The following is a 22,507-nucleotide window of genomic DNA, read 5'->3' as shown; positions in this document are numbered from 1 at the left end:
AAGCAGGACACATAAAAATTTGTGGGGTGAATTAAAGCAGTTCTTAAAGCAAAATTTATAGCATTATAAAATAGCTTACCTTAGAGAAGAAGAAAGGTCTCAAATCAACAACTAAGCGTCCATCTTAAGAAACCAAGGAAAGCAAAACAAACCAAATGCAAGCAGAAAGAAGGAAATAATAAAGAGCAGAAAAAATGACCTTGAAAACTGAAAAACACTAAAGAAAATCAATAAAATCAAAAGCTGATTCTCTGAAAACGTCAATGAGATCGATAAACTTTAGCCATACTAAAAATTTAAAAAAATAGAAGAGACACAAACTACCAATGTCATTAAAGACCCCACAGATATTAAAAGGCAGTGCTCTGAACAGCTCTATGCACATAAATTCAATAACTTAGATGAAATGGACCAATTCCTTAAAAGCCACAAACTTCCAAAACTCACACAAAGAAGAAATAGGCAACATATATATTAAAGAAATGGAATCCATAGGTGAAAACCTTAAAAAAAAAAAAAACAACCCTCCAGGCCCAAACGGTTTCACTGGTAAATTCTACCAAACTTTTTTTTTTTTTTCTGGTATGCGGGCCTCTCACTGCTGTGGCCTCTCCCGTTGCGGAGCACAGGCTCCGGACGCGCAGGCTCAGCGGCCATGGCTCACGGACCCAGCTGCTCCGCGGGTGTGGGATCTTCCCGGACCGGGGCACGAACCTGTCTCCCCTGCATTGGCAGGCGGACTCTCAACCACTGCGCCACAAGGGAAGCCCTACCAAACTTTTAAAGAACAAATAGCACCAATTTTACACAATCTCTTCCAGAGAATAGAAGGGAAGAGAACACTTCCCAACTCATTTTATGAGGCTAGAATTGCCTTGATACCAAAAAACTAGGCAAAGACAGTACAAGGAGAGAAAACTATAGACCACTGTCCCTCATGAACAGTACACAAAAATCTTCAAAAAAAAAAATACTAGGAAATCAAATCCAGCAATATATAAATAGAATACTACTCCGTGACCAAGTGGGGTTTATCCTAGAAATGCATGACTGGCTCCAAATTCAAAAATCAATCAATGTACTTCACCATATTAAAAAACTGAAAAGGAAAAATGACATGAGCATATCAAAACAATGCAGAAAAAGCATTTGAAAACATCCAGCATCGATTCATGATAGAAACTCTCAGCAATATAGAAATAGAAGGAAATGTCCTTAATTTGATAAAGCCCATCTACAAAATACCTACAGTTAATGTAATGTTTAATGGTGAAACACTGAATGCTTTCTCCTAAGGTCAGGAACAAAGCAAAGATGTCCTCTATCCACACTCCTATTCAGTATAGTACAGGAAGTCCTAGTCAGTGCAGTAAGGCAGAGAAAGAAAGTAAAGGCATACAGATTAGAAAGAAAGAATACTGTACCTATCTGCAGGTGACATGATTTTCTACATAGAAAATCCCAAGGAATTTACCGAAAAAGTCTTAATAAATGAGTTTAGCACAACTGCGAGAGATAAGGCTAACTCACAAAGAAGATTATATTTCTACATGCTTAAACAATTTGGAAATCAAAATTAAAATATATATATTTCATTTAAAATTTTTAAAAGAGAAATACTTAGGTATAAATTGAACAAAACTTGTGCAGGATCTGTATGCTGACAACTATAAACACCGAGGAGAGAAATCAAAGGACATAAATAAATGGAGAGACATACTGGATTCATGGGTTGGACGATCCCATTTAGTTGAACGTGTCAATTTTCTCTGAAGAAATCTATAGATTTAATACAATTCCAATCAAAAGTCCAATAAGATTTCTGCAGATATAGACAAGCTGATTCTAAAATTTATTTGGAAAGTTGAAGGGACCAGAGTAGCCATAACAATTTTGAAAAAGAAGGATAAAGTGGGAGAAATCAGTCTACCTGATTTTAAAACTTACTGTAAAGGAACAATAATTAAGACACTGTGGTACTGGTGGAGGGATAGAGACATAGACCAATGGATCAGAATATATCAAGCAATGGAGTCACAAAATGTCAGTTGTTAACAAAAGTAAAAAAGCAATTAAATGGAAAAAGGATAGCCTTTTCAATATGTGATGTTGGAATAACTGAACATCCATATGCAAAAGTATGCCACGAAAAGCTAAAGACAAAAAAAACTTGACCTCAGTCTCACATTTTATACAAAAATTAACTCAAAAATAGATCATAGATGTAAAATGTAAAACTATACAACTTTTAGAAGAAGAAATAGTAGAAATGTTTATGACTTGGGATCAGGGAGTTTTCTTAGACTTGATATTAAAAGCACGACTCATAAAAGAAAAAAAATTGACAAATCGGACTTTATTAAAATGAAAACCTTTTGCTTTGTGAAAGACACTAAGAGAAAGAAAAGCTATAGACTGGGGAAAAATATTTTCAAGTCACATATCAACAAAGGACTTGTATCTAGAAAAACTCTTAAAACTCAATAGTAGGAAAACAAACAACCCAATAAAAAATGAGAACATCTTGTTATAGTTTAATTGTTATAATCCTTAAAACAAAGGTACCTATCCTGATACGAAACAAAGACCAATGCCTTTTGTTTGTTTGTTTTCAATGCCATTTTAAAATATAGTGCTTTCTGGATAATTTACATTACTGTAGATGGGAACAAAGTAATCGAGGTTTAAAATTAATTCTGTTTAATATTATAGGAAAAGTATAAACTAAGCATTTTATTCACTTCAGTTTGATTTAAGTGATCAGCTCTTTTAGAAAGCTTTCCTTGACCCTTAAGAATATGAATTCCGTATTCCCCCACTGTGCTTTGCCAGGTTCCTGTGCATATCTTTATCACAGCACCTTTCTTATTTTACAATATTAACCTGTCTCCTAAGGTTAAACCTCCTAAGGTTTTACTTTATTCTTAAGCCCTAGCATAGTAACTGGAAGGTAGCAACGACTCAGTGTGTTTGTTGAACAATTAAAGACTTGTAAAGAATAAATAAAAATTATTGATGAAATAATAAAATAGCAACAACACTAACAAAATCTGAAAATATTAGGATGCTTTTAGAATGGTCCCTGACACATAGTAAGTATGCAATAAATGCTCATTTATTCAACAAATATTATTGTAGTTTTCCTACAATGTATGAAGCACTGTTATAGTTGATAGATAAATTACATGCATTTTCAGTTATAGCCCTTAGAGCAAAAACAACACAGACTAAAACCCCCGCCCTCATGGAATTTACATTTTAATAGGAGAGACAAACAATAAGTAAAATAAATAGGTGAAATATGTAGTTTGCTAGATGGAAAAAAAAAAAGGCGAGGGGCAAAAGACTTAAACGTCTATGTACGTTCACCAAAGAGAAAATAGCACGTGAAAAGATGGTCAATACAATCAGCTATTAGGAAAATGCAAATTAAAATCACGATGAGATACTACTACATAGCTATTAGGATGAAAATAAAATCAATAGCAACAAAAGCCTGACAGCATCTACTGATGGCGAGGTTGTGAAGCAACTGGAACTCTCATTTGTTGCTTGGAATATAAAATGGTAGTCAGGTAAACAATTTGCCTGTTTCTTATAAAGTTAAACACATACTTACCATATGATATGGTATGATCCCCCTCCTAAGTATTTACCTTAGAGAAATGAATTTTATGTTCGCTCTAAAACCTGCACATGAATGTTTATATCTGCTTTATTCTAATCATCACCTAACAGTGGAGACCACCCCAGGATCCTTCAATGGGTGAACAGATAAACTGAGTACATTCATACTCTTTAGCATTAAGATACTATTTAGAGGGGCTTCACTGGTGGCGCAGTGGTTGAGAGTCTGCCTGCCGATGCAGGGGACACGGGTTCGTGCCCCGGTCCAGGAAGATCCCACATGCCGCGGAGCAGCTGGGCCCGTGAGCCATGGCCGCTGAGCCTGCGCGTCCGGAGCCTGTGCTCCGCATTGGGAGAGGCCACAACAGTGAGAGGCCCGCATACTGCAAAAAAAAAAAAAAAAAAAGAAAAGATACTATTTAGCAATAAATATTACTGCTAGTAGAGTATGAACATTATTGAGCAATAAAAAGGAATGAAATACTATCATTACATGTAGCAACATGAATGAGTCTCAAAGACATTATGTGGAGTCAAAGAAGCCAGTCTCAAAAGACTGTATATTTTATGATTCCATTTCTATGACATTTAGGAAGAAGGCCAAGTGAAGGAGTAATGGAGAACAGACCAGTGATTTCCAGGGGTTACAATGGGGGGAGAGCGGAACTCTAAAGGGATTTTTTAGGGTGAAGGTGATAGAACCATCTGCATCTTGATTGTGATGATGTTTACACATAGGACTGTACACACACAAACGTCAATTTTACTTACTATATGTTGATTTAAGAAAAGAAAGCCTACTGCGTGCAGCAATGAGGACCCAACACAGCCAAGAATGAATGAATAAAATAAATAAATTTACGTAAAGAAAAGAAAAGAGAGCCTATATCTAGGTAGGACCTCTGAATCCATCTGAAAGAGACAGTTTGTCAAAATTCTGTGTTCCTCAACTCAATTCCAAGGGAGAAAACAAATACTATTAAGTCAAATAAATAGATTAAAAAAAACAACAAGAATAAACAAACCAAAACCACACCTTCTATATGCAGGCTCAGTAACTCAAAGTCAGAGTTGATTTACTAGGTAATTATCCTACACAACCATACAATCATGCTTCAGGTTATTACAGCAACAGGCTGAACTGAAAAAACTAGTTAAGTGTGCTTTCCGATGTGAAATTGTTACCATTCACAGGTTTACTGTGTTGTTTTTCTTCTTTGACTTAATTTCATTTTCTATTTCAGGCTGGATTTATTGATAAGCGCTCTGATAAGCTATTTTTGTAAAAAAAAAAAAAGTGTGTGTGTGTAAGAGTTCACAGTGGGTTACAAGTGATCTGTATTTTCTTTTTGACTTAGTGTTGTTTTAAAAATTTCTCCAATGAGCATGTATTACTTTATAAACCAATAACCTAAATAAATTATAAGAACTCAAGTCAATTGCTAACTAGAGTATCTCCCACACAGAAAAATTTTTGGAATGTGTTTTATTTTATAGGCAAGAATGGGCTTAGTTACTCTAGGTATGATATCTAGTGGTTGTAAAATGGGTGCTTCTAAAAGGATTTCAGAGTTCCCTTAAAAAGGCTGTGTAAACAATTTGGCAGCTCCTCAAAAAGTTAAACATAGAATTACCATATGACCCAGCAATTCCACTCCTATGTGTATACCAAAAGAACTGAAAATAGGTGTTCAAATAAGTACCTGTACACTCATGTTCATAGCAGCATTATTTATAATTGTCAAAAGCTGGAAGCAACCCATATGCCCATCAACTGATGAATTGATTTAAAAAATGTATATCCACACAAGGGGATATTATCCAGCCATAAAAAAGAATAAAGTACTGACACATGCTACAGCATGAATGAACCTTGAAAACATTATGCTAAGTGAAAGCAGCCAGACAGAAAAGGTCATGTATTTTATGATTCTATTTATATGAAATATTCAGAATAGGTAAACCTAAAAACAGAAGGCAGATAAGTGGTTGTGAGGTGCTAGGGGGAGGGAAGAATGGGGAATGACTGCTTAATGGGTATGGTGCTTCCCTTTGGGGTGATAAAAATGTTTTGGAACTAGATAGACGTGATGACTATACAACATTGTGAATTGTGAATTACACAATTCAGTGTATACTGAATTATGCACTTTAAAATGATTAATTTTGTGTTCTGTGACTTTTACCTCAACTTTTTAAAAAAGATGAAATGTGTCCTGCAATCTTATTCACATTTGCAGCAAAAATCTTTATTTTTCAAGGAAATTATAAAGGATAAATATAGTTTAGCCCGTATCTACATAGTTAAGAACTCTGAGTGGCATGTGAATTAATAAGTGATATGTACTTTTTGGAAGGTGATCTGAATAGTATTAAAATGTTCAGAGGAATTGAGTAGTCAGAAAAGAAAGTTACAAAGCAGCATAATGAACTCCCTCTGTACAAGCTTTTCAATGCTCCTCATGTGTGAAAGGTGTCTACAAATATTTAATTACACCCAAATCCTTGGTTGGAATACATTCTATTTAGCTGCTGTTGCCCTAGTGGTCCTTGCAATTCTTGGGATGCTGTGCCTGTCAAAGGTACTTTTTTGTTGTGATGTTGGCCTAAGGGTGAAGGGGAGTGGGGTGTTACCTACAAAATTTGACTTTGGGGCCTGGAATGTTTCTAAAAATTTTGAAATCCCAGGCTTCTCTCTTCACTTAATGATGGCTCTTTCAAACATCTAATTTTCTTGAAAATTCTTGGATCATCTTGTTTTTCCTTTGAAAGTATGTAAAACCTTGTACGTGATGCATACCAAATGATTACCCTTTAATAATCAATACAGAGTCCTTTACTGAAATTCATTGGTTGAATTTTCCATTTTCATGTTATTTACTCTTAACCATGATCCTGAAAATTTCAGGTAAAAGTCCTGAGCTGGCTATTCTCTGCCCTTTCCAGATTCACTTTTACCTTTTTCCACTGTACCCTATGCCCTGGCAGGCTGCCCTCCACTGATTTCATCAACAGGCTCCCAGAGCCCCTGGCTTCCTGTAGGGTTCAGCCAACGGGAGGCACATATAGGAGGTAAGAGGGCAGGGGCAGAGAGAAGCTGGGGTAGCTATTCACCTGCCTGTGCTCTCTGCAGGCTGTGGGTTGACTATGGCTGTGTTCTGTGTTGTGTTCTTACAGAAGGCCGTCACTTGTGTTGTGTGACCCACTCCTACAGCTACAGTCACAGCCATAACTTCAGAGACAGCGTTTCCTCCATTCCAGGTATTTCTCTTTCTTGCCCTTTCTGACTTATGGGTGGTAAAGGTTCCACACTGTTTTTAGTTCTTTGGTCCTATACCATCCCTTGCTGGTTTCCCTTAGCCCTGCACAAAGGACTAACTACATAGTTTGTGGGGTCCAGTGCAAAATGAAAATGCAGAACTTTTTATTCAAAAACCACAATGGATTTCAAGATGGCGACCGCAAGGCATTAAGCAGTGCAGGACCTTCTAAGTGCAGGGTCCTGTGTGACCACACAAGCTGCACATTCACGAAGCCTGCCCTGACTGCACACTATTGTAAACAGTACTTACCATAAATGCTCCTCAGTTACCTGTTGAGTGTGCCACCCATTTCCTGCCAGGATCTTTTCTAATACAAGGTCTTAATGGTTCTCCTTCCCATTTAAAAAAAAAAAATGTGACTCCATTAGGGGTTCTGGAAAAGTAGCTGTTATCTGTACTTAGATTTAAACACTCTGCAATTTAAAACTTTTTAATAGATTTGCATCTGCAGTAGGAAATTCACTTATTCTCTGTCTTCCTCACCCTTACATGGAACAAAGCCACTCATTTGGGAACCAGCGGGGGCCACCGCAGCCCTTGAGCACTACCCACCATGCGCTGGTACCGTAGTTGAAATGTGTGACTCCCAAGCATGCCTTCTGGGCGGGTGCAGGAAGTTTTAGCAGTGATTTCAACCCCTGAGTTGCTTTTTGATTTTTGTACTGGATACAGAATCTACTATCCTAGTTTGCTTGTTTGTTTTCCCTCTCTTCCAAATAAGACTTAAACCGAGAGCTTTCTCATAGCCTTTCTCTCTCTGGCTAGAAACTTGCCTGAGATAGTGATCTCTTAGTATTACTAAACAAACACCAGTTAGGCCTCCTGTCTTGAGTAAGGCCTGCTCTCTCAACACCGTCCTTAACAGACTTGGGGGTTGAGGTGACAGTCAACAAATTATGCTATCTTATTGGTTTCAAAATGGGAGTCCCATAAGCTCTTCTGTGCCAGGACTTTTTGCTTTCATTGCTTTGGTTGTTACAAATTCAGGGATGGCAAAGAAACATGAGTTTGAGAAATGCTCTACAACTATAGTGTTTCACTGCTTGCACTTGCCACAGACTTATTGGTGCTTGACCACTGAGCCTTCTTCAACCACTGCATTAACGACATCCATCGCTCATTTCTAAAGCACCCACTGACGTTTTCTACCCTCACAGTCCCTTGATTTGGTCATGTTGCCTCTCAGAGCCTTGGATAGAGCAGGAAGCAAAGTTGGGATTTTCTTTCCATGCCTTTTCTCCCCCATTTCTCCATGCCTCCAGTTTTCCCTGTTTTTAAGAAGCGCTCCTGAAGAGTCACCTTTAATGTAAAGTACTATACGGAAGGGTTCACTTCTTTGAAGAGTTACCAAATATACTGTCTCATCTTTTCTCTGAAATGCAAATTTTCTCTCAAGGAGGACAAACTTGCATTTCAAAAGGGGGTCATATGAAAAAAATAATTCCAGCTGTTTAAATCCAGAGTACAGAAAAATTATTCCTAGAACAGTACACAGAATGTTCACTGGGCCTGAAACATTTCATTTGGTTGTGAATGGGCCGCAGTTTCATTTCCATTCAGTTTTTTTTTTTTTTTTTTTTGCCGTACGAGGGCCTCTCCCTGCTATGGCTTCTCCCGTTGCGGAGCACAGGCTCCGGACACGCAGGCTCAGCGGCCATGGCTCACGGGCCCAGCAGCTCCGTGGCATGTGGTATCTTCCCGGACTGGGGCATGAAGCCGTGTCCCCTGCATCGGCAGGCGGACTCTCAACCACTGCGCCACCAGGGAAGCCCTCCATTCAGTTTTGATCTGTTCTTGAGTTAGGCAAATAACCAGTGTGGTCTCAGAAATGATCCTTCTCCTGTAAAAGCAACAGCATTGCTTAGACTTCTAGTCCGCATGGCTGGAAGGGGCCTGAGAGGTCTTATAGCCAAACTACAAATGAAGAAACTCAGAGCAGTTCTGGACTGGGTGACGGAACTGGTAAGCACAGAGTTGAGAATTTTGCCCAGTGCATCAGATTCTTAATCCATGCAATTTTGAAGCAGCTCTGTGGAGACACATTCTCAGGGAAAATTGGCTCCCAATTTTAATTTGCCTCTTCCTCCATCACCCAGTCCTGCCATTTTCCTTCCTGTACATTGTCCTCTGAGTGGTGTCCTTAACAATGATATGTCCACCTTGCTCTCTGCAGTGTTCATTTCTGCCCCCTTCCTGATTTACCTGCCAGACATAAGTGTTGCTCTGAATGTCTCACAGTAACAAAATTGCCATTTTTGCATCTCTACTATAAGCCAGTACTGTATTTTTTAAATTCAACAATTTAAAAAATTTCATAGTAAATATTTATCACAAATTAGATCACAGGCAAGTTTTATGTGCATACAAATACATATATCCATGTGTATCTGTCTAAAAATGTGTATAGACATACATTTATCTATGCACATATGTTTGTTATCACTTAAATGTATAAAATAGTTTGTTTTCATTAATTAACAGTACTGAAAAAGTGTAAACTAAGAAATAAAAAATGAAGACTAATTACAATAAAAACAAACTACTTAAACAATTTCATAGTTACTGATAACATTTCATAGTAATTGAATAAGCCTTATCATTTTAAATTTCAGTGCTTTAAAATAGAATTACTTTACTTTTAAATTTATTTCAGACTTATTTGAATCATTTTAAACATTCAGCAGAAGTAGAGTGAACAGTATAACAGATAGCTCCACCAATTATCCACACTTTGCTAATCTTGTTTTATCTTTTGTTTTTTGGGGAGGGGGCTGGATTATTTGAAAATAAATCCTAAACATACTTTCACCCCAGACTCCCCATTATGCATTCTAATAGATAAGAACTCAAGAAGAAATTTAACCGCAATACCATTATCACATGTAACAAAATTAATAATTTCTTTTATTTTTTAATTAAAAAAAATTAACTAATTAATTTTATTTTTGGCTGGATTGGGTCTTCATTGCTGCACACGGGCTTCCTCTAGTTGCGGCAAGCGGGGGCTACTCTTTTGTTGCGGTGCGCAGGCCTCTCATTACGCAACAAGACTTCTCTTGTTGTGGAGCACAGGCTCTAGGTGTGCGGGCTTCAGTAATTGTGCCTCGCGGGCTGCAGAGCACAGGCTCAGTAGTTGTGGCGCACGGGCTTAGTTGCTCCGCAGCATGTGGGATCTTCCCAGACCAGGGTTCTAACCTGTGTCCCCTGCATTGACAGGCGGATTCTTAACCACTGTGCCACCAGGGAAGTCCCATTTCTTAACATCTATATCAAGTCCACATTTTATTTCCCTGATTATCTCAAAGTCTTTTAAACAATTGGTTTATTCACATCAGAGCCACACAGGATCTAAACATTGCATTTGGTTTACTACGCCTTTTAAAAACCATTATTTACACACATTTGACTTTCACTTCATTTGACCAATGAAGAATGTATGGTCCCAGTACACAGGTGGGTGAACTAGGGCTCAGAGAGGTTAAGAAACCTCCCCAAGTTCTCATTGTTGGTAGGGGCCAGACCCAGGACTTGAATAAAGGCCTGCCTAAGTCCAAAGACTCCATTCTACTCCTTCCCCTTCAGGCTACCAGAATTTTCCCTGTGTTGCAGAGAGGCAAGAGGCCTAGTGGTTAAGAGAGAGGGTTTGGGCTCAGGTTGGCCTGGGTGCAAATTGGAGCAAGTTACACAATCTCTCTGATCCTGCACTTCTGTCTGCGTCTATAAAATAAGGTTAATGATGATGGTTTGGGGCTGATTAAATAGGAGAACGCATGTCTAGTACTTAGCACAGTGACTGGCACATAGAAAGCACTCAGTAAACCTTAGCTATTATTCCTAGCATAAAGGAGGAGAAAGAATCACAAAATGGTTGTTTGCTTTTGTCAGTAGCTCAGGAATTGTGGCTCATCATTGTTACTACAACTTGTGTAGGATTGAGGCTGAAGGGGTGGGGAGGCTGGGAGTAGGGTGTTGACTCTGCCTGGATTGGAGAAGGAAGCCCTGGACATAAAAATTTAAGTAGGCATCCAAGGAGTTCTTCCCGAGACCTCAGCTGGAAAACAGTTGAATATGTCTTCTGACCTTCCATAGAGGGAAAACCGGTGGGGAGCAGACATGGTGGGAGGGAGACTTCTCAATGTTTATTTGAATTTGGAACCATGTAAATGCATTAAACCAATTCCAATAAAATGAATTGCATTAAAAAGAAAACCCCTCTTTTACCATGGGGTAAGTGCTGAGAATGGGAAAACTAGGATTTAATGACAATAATAATAGTAATAATAATAATCCCCTTACAATTTTTGCAGCCCTAGGAGGGCTTCGGTCATAAGTCAGGTTTTGCACCAGGATGAGACTATTTCAGCTTGACTCTGATTTCAAAGATCTAAGGTAATATTTTAACTTTAGCTATCCTCCCTCTGACACTCATTCTAAGAGTCCAGAACCAGTGCTCCCAGATTTGGAGTTGTCTTCAAGCATAGGCATTGTCAAGGGCTGAATCTATGGGCTAACTAAGGTCTTTGTATGTACTGTCTGTACATTTATGGGTGCTTTCCCAGTTTATTAGGCCCTAAGTTGTTTTTGATGCTAAGTAAAGACTCTGGGGCTCTGATTTTCTAGAGTCCTTGGGAAGGGAGGGGTCACATAACCCCACTCACAAATAATCAAGAACTTGCCTCTGTTCTAAGGCCTTTACATACAGGAACTCATTAAAACCTCACAATAACAATACACTGCAGGTACCATTATTCTGATTTTACAGGCAAAGAAACTGAACCAAGTGAGGTGAAGGAACTTACTGAAGGTCAGAGCCTGCACGACTAACCACTAGGCTTACTACCTCTCTGTTGGCAGTGGGCCAAGCATGTAGGGGTCCTTTGAAGGTGATGCAGGCGTCCTTGGCTGTGCAGCAGCAAGGCTTTAGGTCCCAAATCCTTCCTTCTAGTTCAGGACCAAGAAAGACCAGGGTGTCAATTTCCTCATTGACCCTGGTCAAGTCACTTACTCCCTTCAAGCCTCAGGTTTCTTATCTGCCCCAGGGAGGAGTTTTAGATGAAAAGACCTCTCCTTGCATTACGAGTGTGGGTGTGTGCTGGGGGGTGGGAGGTGTAGGGGCTGAGGTTTCTGGGCGGTACTGCGCTGCTTTTCCTAGGTCTCTTGCGGAAGCAGGGTGTTTGGAGGTTTTGTCCTAGTCAACTCCCTCCCAGGAGGTGGGGCCCCCAGTCAGTGATGGCGCGCAAGCTTGGCTATGCCTCCTCCGCTTGGAAAAGGGCCGCCACTGCGGCCAGCTCCGGGCAAAGTCCGGCTGCCCGGAGGTCGAAGGTGGGTCTTTTTTCCCTGAGGGAGTTAAAGCTGAGATTGTATACTTAGGAGGCTTCTTGGAGGTACTGACAGTTGAGTCAAGTTCTGAAGGTCTAGCAGGAGTTAGTAAGAAGAGGTGGAGGAGGAAGGGTTACCCCAGGCCCAGACAACAGAACAAAGCACAACCCGGCTTACAGTATGGGAGGAGGAGCTGTGAGAGTGGAGAGGTCTGTAGGGGCGAAATCGCGGGGGCGGGCTTCAAAGCTTTATTCTAAGAGCAATTGGGAGGGGTTTGAAGGAGGGTAGTCCGGAGTTTTAGAAAGACTCTTCTAGCCACTTGGGAAGAATGGGTCGGAGAGGGGCAGGAGGCTATCGTAGAAAGCAATCGGGTTGGAAAATGACCGAGGACTGAGGAAAGTGGCGCTGGGGGGCGGAGCCGAGCATCTGAGTCTTTCTCAAACCCCACGACACTGTGCGCTGTCCCTCGACTTTCTTTGCTTATGTGGAAGGGCCCCATAAAGGGCAGGGCACCGGCCAAAAGCTCAAAGAGCCAAACAGCGCAGAGCCCCCCCTTCTTTCGGGGGCTCTCTGGTCCAGGTGCCCCAGAATTCGTAGGGTATTGCGGGAGAACTTAACACTGCTTAAGATGGAGAACCGTTACCCCTCAAAATACACAAAAACCTCGGCCGCTTTTGGCAGCAGCCTCCTCCGTCCATGACCTCATGCTTTAAGCTCCCATATAGCCTTCCCCCGCCCTGTCCACACCCGGTGCCCGAGTGGGGGTGGGGTGAGGGGACAGTGGCGAAAGTCTGGGTAGAGGGAGCACCTTATTTATACTGCGCGAAGATTTGGGGTAAGGGGCACAACGATTTTCCCATACCGAAAAAAACATGGTTTAACTTTCTCCTGAGCAAAAAACACTCGCTGTCTTGTGGGACCTCCCTAAGATAGATGCCCCGTACCCGGCCCGAGGTAGTCTGTTTAAGCCCAACCATCTTTGGTTTACGTTTCCTTGGACCAGAGAAGCCGCCTGGAAGTGCTGGCGTCCCGGGCTGGACCGAAGGGCGGCCGCGCCTTCGAGGGACCAGGGGGCTGTTGGGCTCTCGCTCCCATGGCGCCGCCGAGGTTTGAACCCTTGGCTTGCCTTTCAGCCCGCGCCCTGCCCCCTGCTCGCAGCTGCTCTCGGTTTAGGTGCAGCGGTTTCCCCCGCAGAGGAGGAGGAGGAGACTGCGCGAGGAGCGACTCCCTGCTCGGGTTTCCGCACCAATGCCGAGCGGCCCCAGGCGGCCCCCGGCGGCCGGCCCTCCTCCCCGGCACCACGTTCCACAGTCATGGCGCACGAGGAGGGGCGGGCGCGCGCCGCGGCGGCACCCGCGCCCCTTCCCCTCCCCTCCGCCGCCCGGTTCCGGCCCCTCTCCTAGGCAACCTCCCTCCCCGGCCTTCAGCGCCGCGGAGATGGAGACCCCTCCCCAGAGGGATGCAGTTCCAGCGCCGTTTGCAGCACCCCCTCCCCGCCCCCATTGGGGCGGAGGGATGGAGCCGCGCGCTTCGCGAACCTCCAAGCCCCTTCCCGGGAGCCTCAGCCTCTCTCCCAGCCCCACAGAAGCCGGGATGCAGCGGGGGGTAGGCGCAGACCGTTTCCCCGAAGCCCACCTAGACCTTGGCATCTTTGCAACCCCTTAAAAAATAAACATAAAACCCAAACCCCAGTCGTTAGATTGCAAAGCGCGTTACAATAACCGGGACGGCTACGCAGGAAACAATCCTGCACTGGTCCGGGTCTCAGGCGGCAGCTTCCCGACCACGCCACCTTCTCCCGGGCCTCGATTTTCCGGCCTTGCCAGAGAGTCGGCCACACCCCGGGGCTGACAGGTCCCGCGCGGGGCCGCAACTTGGTCCGCGCCCCCTGCCCCATCCATGTCCAGAGTCTCGCCAGCCTACAAAAGGTGCAACCTCACGTACAGGCAGAGCACACAGATAAGGTCGGCAGCGCACGCCAGGGAGGCTGCGAACAATGCGCCGGGCGGCCCGCGCCGGCCAAAGCGCGGCGCCCCGGGGGACAGGGGGCGCGGGCGGGGGCCGCGGCGGAGGACCCGCCGGCCGCGACGCTGGACACCTTACTTCCTGCTTCCCCGCCCGCGGCCAGACCCAGCTCTGCGGAGGGATATCTCTCCCCTCCTCTGTCCCTCTCTCTCCCTTCCCCCGCCTCCCCTCCTTTTTGCTTCTGCTCCCCCCACACCCCGCCTTTCTCCTTTTGCAAGAAAATAATTTGACAGTCGATTTGCTGACAGGGGAGGAATTTGCATCCTGGATTAAAAAAAAAAAAAGGCCGAGAGGAGCTTGGGAACGGTTGCTAGGGGTGGGTAATGGGTGAAAAAAGGGGGCGCCGGGAAGCGGATAAGGAGGGTTAAGGGAGGGGGCGAGGGTGGGGAGCAATGCAAAAGGTAAGGCCAGGTTACAGCGGCTCGGCCCCGAGTGGGCTGCGGCCGGGGGAGGGGCGAGAGATACATATGTATTTCTGTCTCCCTAGCACACCCCCTTCCCTCTAAGCGATGGCTGAGAGGCGGTGCATGCAGATGGGGAGTAAGTTTCCTGAAGGGGAGGGTGGATGCACGCGCGCGGCCCCGCGCTGCAAATTTCCACCGGGGAGGGAGAGTGGCTGGATGCAGAGAGTTTGGAGTTGCTTGCGGCGGAGGGCAGGAAGGGGAGCAGGGCCGGGAAAGGGGGCTGGCGGGCGCTATATCTGGGAGTAAGTTTCCAGGATCGGGAGAGCCTGCACGCTTTCTCGCTAGTAAGTTTCTGGCCGGGGAGGGCGCGTGGGGAGGAGGAGAGGGAGGGGGTGCATGTATATAGAAGGGGGGAGGGGGGAGCAGATTTCCTGCGGGGAGGCTGAATGCATATGGAGAGTAGATTTCCTGAAGGGAGGGTGGAGGCGTAGACGGACCGAGTAAGTTTCTTGCTGGGGTGGTGGCGGAGGTGGTGGGTTGGTGCTCTGGAAACCCGGAGCTTCCTACCCTGGGTGGGGGAGCACGCTATTTTGGGGGGAGGGCGTGAAGGGCCAGGTTCCCTGCTGGGGAGAGGGGCTTGCATCTGGGGAGTATGTTTCCTGGCGGAGCGATATTTGTTTACAGGCTGAGGGCAGTACTGTAAGTGAGTAGCGCTTCGAGAAGGCGGCTCTGACAGAAATTAATATTGAAATTACTCCATCAGCTCTGCTCGCCCCCCCATCTCACCCCCCAAGCGAAGACTGGCCTTCTTGTCGGATTGCCCATGCACTTGTTGCAGAAACAGCCAAGGTAGGCAAGAAGCTTATTAAGTTTCATTTTTAAAAAATTAGTTGGGGGATGCTCCGTGAGAAGACGGGGGAGGGGAGGAGAAAAGTAGGGGGACAGATTAGGAGAAGTCTCCCCCCACTTCTTTACTTTCAGTATGTTAGCAGGGCCTTCTCTGCTTCCCTTCTTCCCTCTTCCCTCTCTGCGCTGCAGAGCATCCCAGCAAAGGGGGGAGGGGTGAGGTGGGCGCTATAATTGGCAGACCCGGCTTAAAGGAGGGGGGGGCTTGCAACTGAAGATTGTGTTGTTATAAAGCCTTCATTATTCCAGCCAAGAAGCCGCAGGACCCTAGGGATGTGCCTTTTGGGGTTTTTGACATGATGCATATGTGTATGTATACGCTCCTGAGGGCCCTTCGGCGGCTGGGTCCTCCCCAGAAGTTAAAGTGGCCACCCAGACGGGAGAAATGTGTAAGGGAGTAAACCTGCCCCTTGACTCCCCAACTTCAGTTCGGAAGACTGTGAAGTTACTGCCGGTGGTCTAAAGAAATAGATGTTAAAAAAACAGCATAAAACCACTCATTCACTGGCAGAGGCCGAGAGCACCTGGCGGGCAGCCTCTGGCCAGCACTGGGCTGGAGCATGTGCGCCTGCCATCCTTAGGTTAAAAGAAAATGACTTCTGGTTCCTCTGTGTGCCTTCGACTGGCCCGTTAGAGCCAGCTTTGTGGAAACTCTTCCCCACACTAGACGCGGCTTTGGCAAGTGAACGTGTTGAAGCGGGTTGCTAACAGCATGGCCCCGGCTGTCTTGTGAAGTGCATGGAAGTGATGTTTAAGAATGACGGATCCAGGGATGGCTGAAGAGTTCTTTTAAAAAAATGCCGGCTGTTTGCACTTTTTTGCAGGCCATGGAGCAGAGCTTTAAGAAAGGAGTTTTAAGTTGTCCCAATTGGTACCAACCTTCTGCATTATAGACTGTCTCAAGAAAGCAGTCTGGTGATGGAAAATGTGGTTTTGGTGCTCTCTGGAAGGATAACAACCAGGAGTATTCAGCCCTTAACTAGTTAACCAGCCCTCTTTGCTTCTCTGTGCCTCTTTTCCTGGTCCTCAGCCTACTGGTTTCTGCAGATGAGTTGTAGGTCTTAGCTGTCAGGTACCTTCATTAGGCTGGGAGCTTTATTTATTTCCTTCTTTTTCTTTTTCTTTTCTTTAATTGAAGTATAATTGACTTAACAGCATTGTGTTAGTTTCAGTTGCATAACATAGTGATTTGATATTTTTATACATTATGAAATGATCGCCACCATAAGTATGCTAGGAGTTTTAACTTGGCCAGGATAATTTTAGCACCAGGGATTCAAACCCAGACAAGTTTAGTAGAGTCAGGGAGTGAACACTAGGCAGTGTGGTTAACTTAAGTTAGTTAAGCTTTCTGCAGTGCTACAGACAGGCTCAATACTAGCAGGGGAAAAAGTGGGTTTTAAAAAAAAATGATCTCTTTACATGGACAGTGGTTTTTCTTTTTTTTTTTTCTTTCCTTTCTGTCATCAGATTTCCAGGTTGAGAATTTGATTTTTGGCAGCTTGAGAGTTGAGTTAGTTGGGAATTCAATATTATTGCCACTTATCAAATGTTCCTAACTAGGCATTCGTTAAACAAATTAGCTATTATTTTTCCCCTGCTGAAAATCTGCTTCTGGTTGATATATATGCTGGGAAGGTAAACAGAAACTTTATGTGTGTTTATCCCAAGGTAGGGGAATTATTTACATGTCTACCCTCAAGCCAAGAGTGGTTATGGTCATTCAGTATTTTTTTTTTTTAATTTATGGGATTTATTTTATTGTCTTTCTTTGGCCATTAATCAAGTCACAGTAGCTTTTTTTCCCTCTTCTGAGAATGTTCTGTGGTAATAAAGGTTTGAAGGCCCATGAATCATAATTCATTCTTTTAAAAATATTGTCAGGATTTGATTTATAGGAATTGATACCAGGAGTGACACACCTCTTTGGGCTCCGCCCTTTTAGGCATGTCCATTTTCGCCAAAGAATTGTTTAAGAAGCCAGCTTAACATGTCAAAAAAGAGCATTTCCCTTCTGCTTTATGGGCACTGAGAAGATTAATTTTGCAGGTTCCGTAGTAAGCATGGGTCTTTTCACAGCTTGGTAAGCAGGCTTCCACATAGCAGGCATGTGGTAATATCACATAACATTTATGTGAGCTTGCTGTGAAAACACTTGTTCTACGAACTGTGTGGAAAGTACTCAGTTTTGCATCCATTAACCCACTTGGGCCTGTGGTTTTTGTCAAGGTGGGAGCTTTCACTGTAAGAGAGGGGACAGACTGTAGTGTTCTTTGCTGCTTATGTAATAAAATGTGTGGTCACAGAAACAAGCTTACTTAAAATTCTTTTTCTCCTGCTCTGATGGGTGGATTGGTCATAATAATTGAAAGCATCAGAGGTTTTTTGGGGGGAAAGTCTGAGGATTCTCCATAAAGTTGATTAATCAGAACATGTTAAAATTGTGTTCAGCAGTTGGCTCAGTTTACAGGATTTGTAAAATGACAAAGAACTTTTAAGGTGGTTTTATTCTCAAGGCAGGAGCACAGCGTCACTGGAAGAAAAAGTGGGGAGGGTATCAGTGTCTAGCCATTTCTGGACTTCAGAGTTTTTATCTTAAAAACGCATGGTTTGATCCGTGAGTTCCATTCATGTCTGAAATTCTGTGACTCAGTCTTGTGAAGAAAAGTCTCAAGAGATCTCCACAGTCTGTCTCTTCCTGGGCCAACGGCCAAATTGCCTCATGGACTTGGGTGAGTTGATTAACTTCTCTTTTTGTCTTCTCATGGAGAGAGTGGATTTACACCTTGGATTCCAAAAAGGACTCTTGAGTGGCCTGGTAATCTTGACCGTCAAATGCAAGAAAATGCTTGTGAAAGTCTGCCACCGTCTTGGAAAAAAAAAAGTGCATGGTTGAGTCCCAATTATGTATGCTAATAGAGAGTGGGGCATATAATCCCAGGCACCAAAAATAATTTCAGTTCATCTTGGAAGTTTTCCCCTCCAGCCAGCTGGTTCACCTGCCTAATTATGCCTGGTCAAGTCTAAGGTTAATTGAGCTGTTAATCCCAGGCAGCAGGGGGAGGTAGTCTTGGGAGGAGTGGGAGACCAGAAAGCCTAGTGTGGCTTTACCCACTTTCTGTGGAGAATTCACATGTGGGTAATTGGGATATGGTCGTATATTTGTGATAAGGTTCAAAATAATGATATTGTATTACTGTCACTTCCGGGATATCATACATTTCACCACGGGCACTTTTGGAGGAAAAGCTCTTGATGTTTTTATTGACTTTGAGCATTGACATGAGAAGTAAGGATCCAGACAAGTGGCTCAGACCCCAGGCAGTAGAGATGGGTGCTGATTGCTCTAAAAGCAGTTAACTTCAGCTGGTTTTATTTCTGACTTCATAAAACTGTGTGATTTAGGGAGGAGAATCAGCTGGAACCTTGTGGATTAATAATATTTCTGAATTTGCCTGTTGGAGGGGAACCAATGAAATAAAAGGGAAACTAAAACATAGTTGATTTCCTTTGCGGGGAGAGGGACACAGGAGCAGCTGGAGTCCAGATATTGGCATGTTTTTCAGCTAGGATACTGTGGCATCATAAGGAATAACAGAGTCCTGGTAACATGAGTTTGATCCCATGGCTCTCTTCTGGGTTAAAGAAAATACACACCAAAAAGCTTCTGTGGTATTTTCTAAAGATGTTTAAGTTCTCAAGGCAGCTGCTTGTAGGGTCTTCTGGTTAATTGGGGTTTACTGAAGAAACATGATTTTTACTTTTTCCTCACGGAAGACAACAAGCTGGGGATGAGTGGAGTATACTGAGCTATTGGGCTGTTGGTTTAGCAACATTAAAAACCTACTTTTTTGACAGACAGGAAGGGGAAAAAGAACTTGTGTACCTAAATGGTAACCAAGGGCTTGTGGGAGGTTAACAGTTACTTTCGTGCTGTGACTGGATCTGGTTTATTCATGCGTACGTATTGGCAGCTACTTATTGAGCACCTACTATTTGCTAAGTACTGTGTTACCGCTCTGGGTATACACTGATAATTAAAAGACATAATCATCTTCCTCTCCCCATCCCCCACTCCACCGCCTAGGCTATAGTCCAGAGGGGAGGCAGACATGTAAAGAAATATATCTTGCAAAATGTGGTAGATGCTCAGATGAAACCACAGGGAGCAGTAACTTGCAGTTACTTAGCTAAAGAAGCCTAGAAAAGCCTCTCTGAGGATTGGGGGTGAGGGGAAGACAGAGAGCATCAGGCAGAGAGAGGAGGGCCTGTGTGGAAGGACTTTGGCCTTGCGGGGGGACGACTAAAAAGAGGCACAGGTGGACAAGGGGGCAGGGGGAGAGGGCAGCATGAGATGATCGTGCAGGACTTGGGGCCTTGGAAAGGTTTGGGTTTCATTTGAAGGGTAGTGGGAAGCCACTGGAAGTTTGCAGTGGGAAGTGACACCCCCTAACTCGTGTTTAAAGGGGGTGGCATTGGTGGAGAGGGCAGGTGTGGAATTGGGGAGCGCAATAAAAAGGCATTTGGAGCAGGCCAGGTGGGGAGGTGACAGGAGGTGAATGCAGGGGAGCAGGTGGGTGTGAGATGCTTATTAGAGGTAGAATGGGCAGGGCTTGCTGATGGATTTGGTGGAGGTTGGGGAGGAGGAATCTAATAACTGAGGTTTCTGACTGAGCAGTTGGGTAGATATGGGTGGTGCTCTTTGCTGAGATGGGGGCGAGGAAGAGTCTCGGGGAGCAGAATCAAGCGATTTCAGTTTGGACACCGCTAAGTTTGAGATGCGTGTTAGACTCAAGGTGGAGATGTTAAGCTTGCAGTCTGATATAATGTCCAGTGCCAGAGGTATGGCCAGGCAGGAGATAAAAATGTGGGAACCATCAACTAAGGGTATTTAAGGGTATTTAAATCCAGGAGACTGGATGAGGTGCTCTAAGGAGTCTGTTGAGAGAAGAAAAGGCTGTGTGTGTGTTTGTGTGTGTGTGTGTGTGTGTGTGTGTTGGGTCGGAGTGAGTGTTAAACGTTTCATGAGTTTAAGGTCAGAAAAGTCACCACTGGATTTGGCAAAATGGAGGCCATTATCAACTTTGCAAAGAACAGTTTGAATGGAGCAATGGATTGGGTGAGAGCAGGATCGGAAGGGTTGGGAGGGGAATAGGAAGTGAAGAACTGGGAGTGGCATGTGGAGACAACTTTGGGGCAAAATTTGACTGTGAAAGGGGGGCAGAGAAATGGAGGGGGAGCTGGAAGCACATGTGTGTAGAGGGAAGGGTTTTGGGGGCGGTGCTGCTGGTCTGTGTGTGTGATGATGGGAAAGACTAGTGAAGAGGGAGGGATTGTTCAAGAGCAATGGGTTGGGTCAGCTGAGCAAAAGCCATTGAGAAAGTCTGTGGGGAAGATCTGGCCTTGGCCGGGGGGGAGGAACACTTCCTTCATGATGACTGGAGGGAAGATCCAGGAAGAGTGAAGGTGCAGGTGAGGGAAGGGTGGGGAGTGGTGCTGGGGCACAGGTGCTCTGTCTCTCCAGGCTGAGGCCGCGCTAGCCTTGGGCAGGGGTTTGGGCTCGGGCTTTGACACCAGCCAGAGACGACAAGGGTTAAGACTGCATCAGAAAATTGTACTGCATTTTTCTGAACGTTTGACTGCATTACTGAGCAGTACAAAGGAAAGACCGGATTCTTTTGCTTGGGGAAAAGAGTCTTCAGTTAAAGTAATTTGGGCCTTACGTTAGATTTATTTGAAAACTATGATTGGGAGAAGACATCTGTGATTTGCAACCCTGTTCAAAAGTTGGTGGGCACTGTGTTGTACGTTTTGAGCAAGGAAAAAAAAAGGCGAAAGGGCTGCTTCTACTTCAGGCGGCCTTTCACAAAAATAGGCCACAGGCTGCCCTGCTTGCCCCGGTGGCCCCAACGATGGGGTCTGTATGGCAGGTGAGTGGGTGAGCAGAGTCAGAAGACCTGGGTTGGGGTGCAGCTCCGTCGTATGGCTCTGGACAAGTCAGCCTCCGAGTCTGTCTCCGCATCTGTAAAAAGAGGGTGATACCATCTGTCGCCTCTTCTCTGAGAGTTGTGAGGACTGAATCAGATAATGTACGCAAAGTGCGATGTAAACTGTAAGAGGCATCGCACACAGGCGGCAGCGAGGTGCAGTGATCTTCAGCCAGATCGCCTTTTAGATGTGAAACCTGACAACCAATGAAACACTGCCGTCAGTTCCCTAAAGCTTCTGCTAAAAACCCCTTTCACCGTGTCTACTCTCTCTTGTTCCCTCCTTGTAGCCCCTTTCTGTTTGGGGTTTTCAAGTCCTCTGTGATTTCTTTCAGCGAAACTGGTCTTACTGCTGGAAGGCTGGCATCAGAAAGGCTGGCTGTGAAATGCCAGTCTGTGTAGGTTCACACTCTGATTCCATATATAGAATTTGAGACCTGCCCATTCAAAGGTCCACATAAACTTGGTTTGTGAACTTGGTGCAGGGGAACCTTGAACCCACCCAAGAGTCCCAGCTGTGGCCCAGTGGTCGTAGCAGTGATTCATTTGCCTTCCAAGTTTGTTTTGCAAATGAGAACTGTTCTATACAGCTGAGTCTACCTTACAGTCCTTAGCCCTTAGTCTTACTGTGTATGCTGGAAAGTCATTTCTAGTTTTAAAAAGCAACCAGTGCTTTTTACTAATTGGACTTCTGGCCTCTGCCTAAGAGGGTGATGCTTTATTTATTTATTAAAATTAATTTTTACTATGAAAAAACGTTAAACACGCGCAAAAGCAGACTAGTATAATGAACTCCAGTTGTGCCCATCACCTAGATTCAGCAGTTAGTGAGATTTTGCACACCTGTAGATAAGAGGACTTCTTCCTGTGTTTGTAAAATAAACACAAGTTATCAGTTTTGAGAGATCAGTGGAAC

General features: G+C 44.1%; 1 protein-coding gene across 19 annotated transcripts in view; it reads left to right on the top strand.

Moving 5' to 3' along the window:
- TRERF1 (transcriptional regulating factor 1) overlaps nt 1–22,507 on the top strand; it is a 229,467-nt gene that overhangs the window by 10,685 nt on the left and 196,275 nt on the right. For 5 of the 19 annotated variants that reach the window (XM_027127256.1, XM_027127255.1, XM_027127254.1 and 2 more), the window contains exons 1-2: nt 11,489–15,042; nt 15,462–15,547. The exons of 1 other annotated variant lie outside the window; for it this stretch is intronic. The gene's annotated coding sequence lies outside the window, so the exon portion shown is untranslated. Of the gene's footprint in view, nt 1–6,792; nt 6,889–11,479; nt 15,043–15,382; nt 15,548–22,507 lie in introns of those variants that run through there. 13 more of the 19 variants (XM_027127251.1, XM_027127245.1, XM_027127244.1 and 10 more) reach the window with 9 other exon arrangements.

This window comes from Aethalodelphis obliquidens, unplaced genomic scaffold, assembly GCF_003676395.1.
Source record: "Aethalodelphis obliquidens isolate GAN/ISIS:26980383/991018 unplaced genomic scaffold, ASM367639v1 scaffold31, whole genome shotgun sequence".
Classification (NCBI taxonomy): domain Eukaryota; kingdom Metazoa; phylum Chordata; class Mammalia; order Artiodactyla; family Delphinidae; genus Aethalodelphis; species Aethalodelphis obliquidens.
The sequence above is the reverse complement of the archived record's forward strand: the minus strand, read 5'-3'. Positions and strand labels throughout refer to the sequence as shown.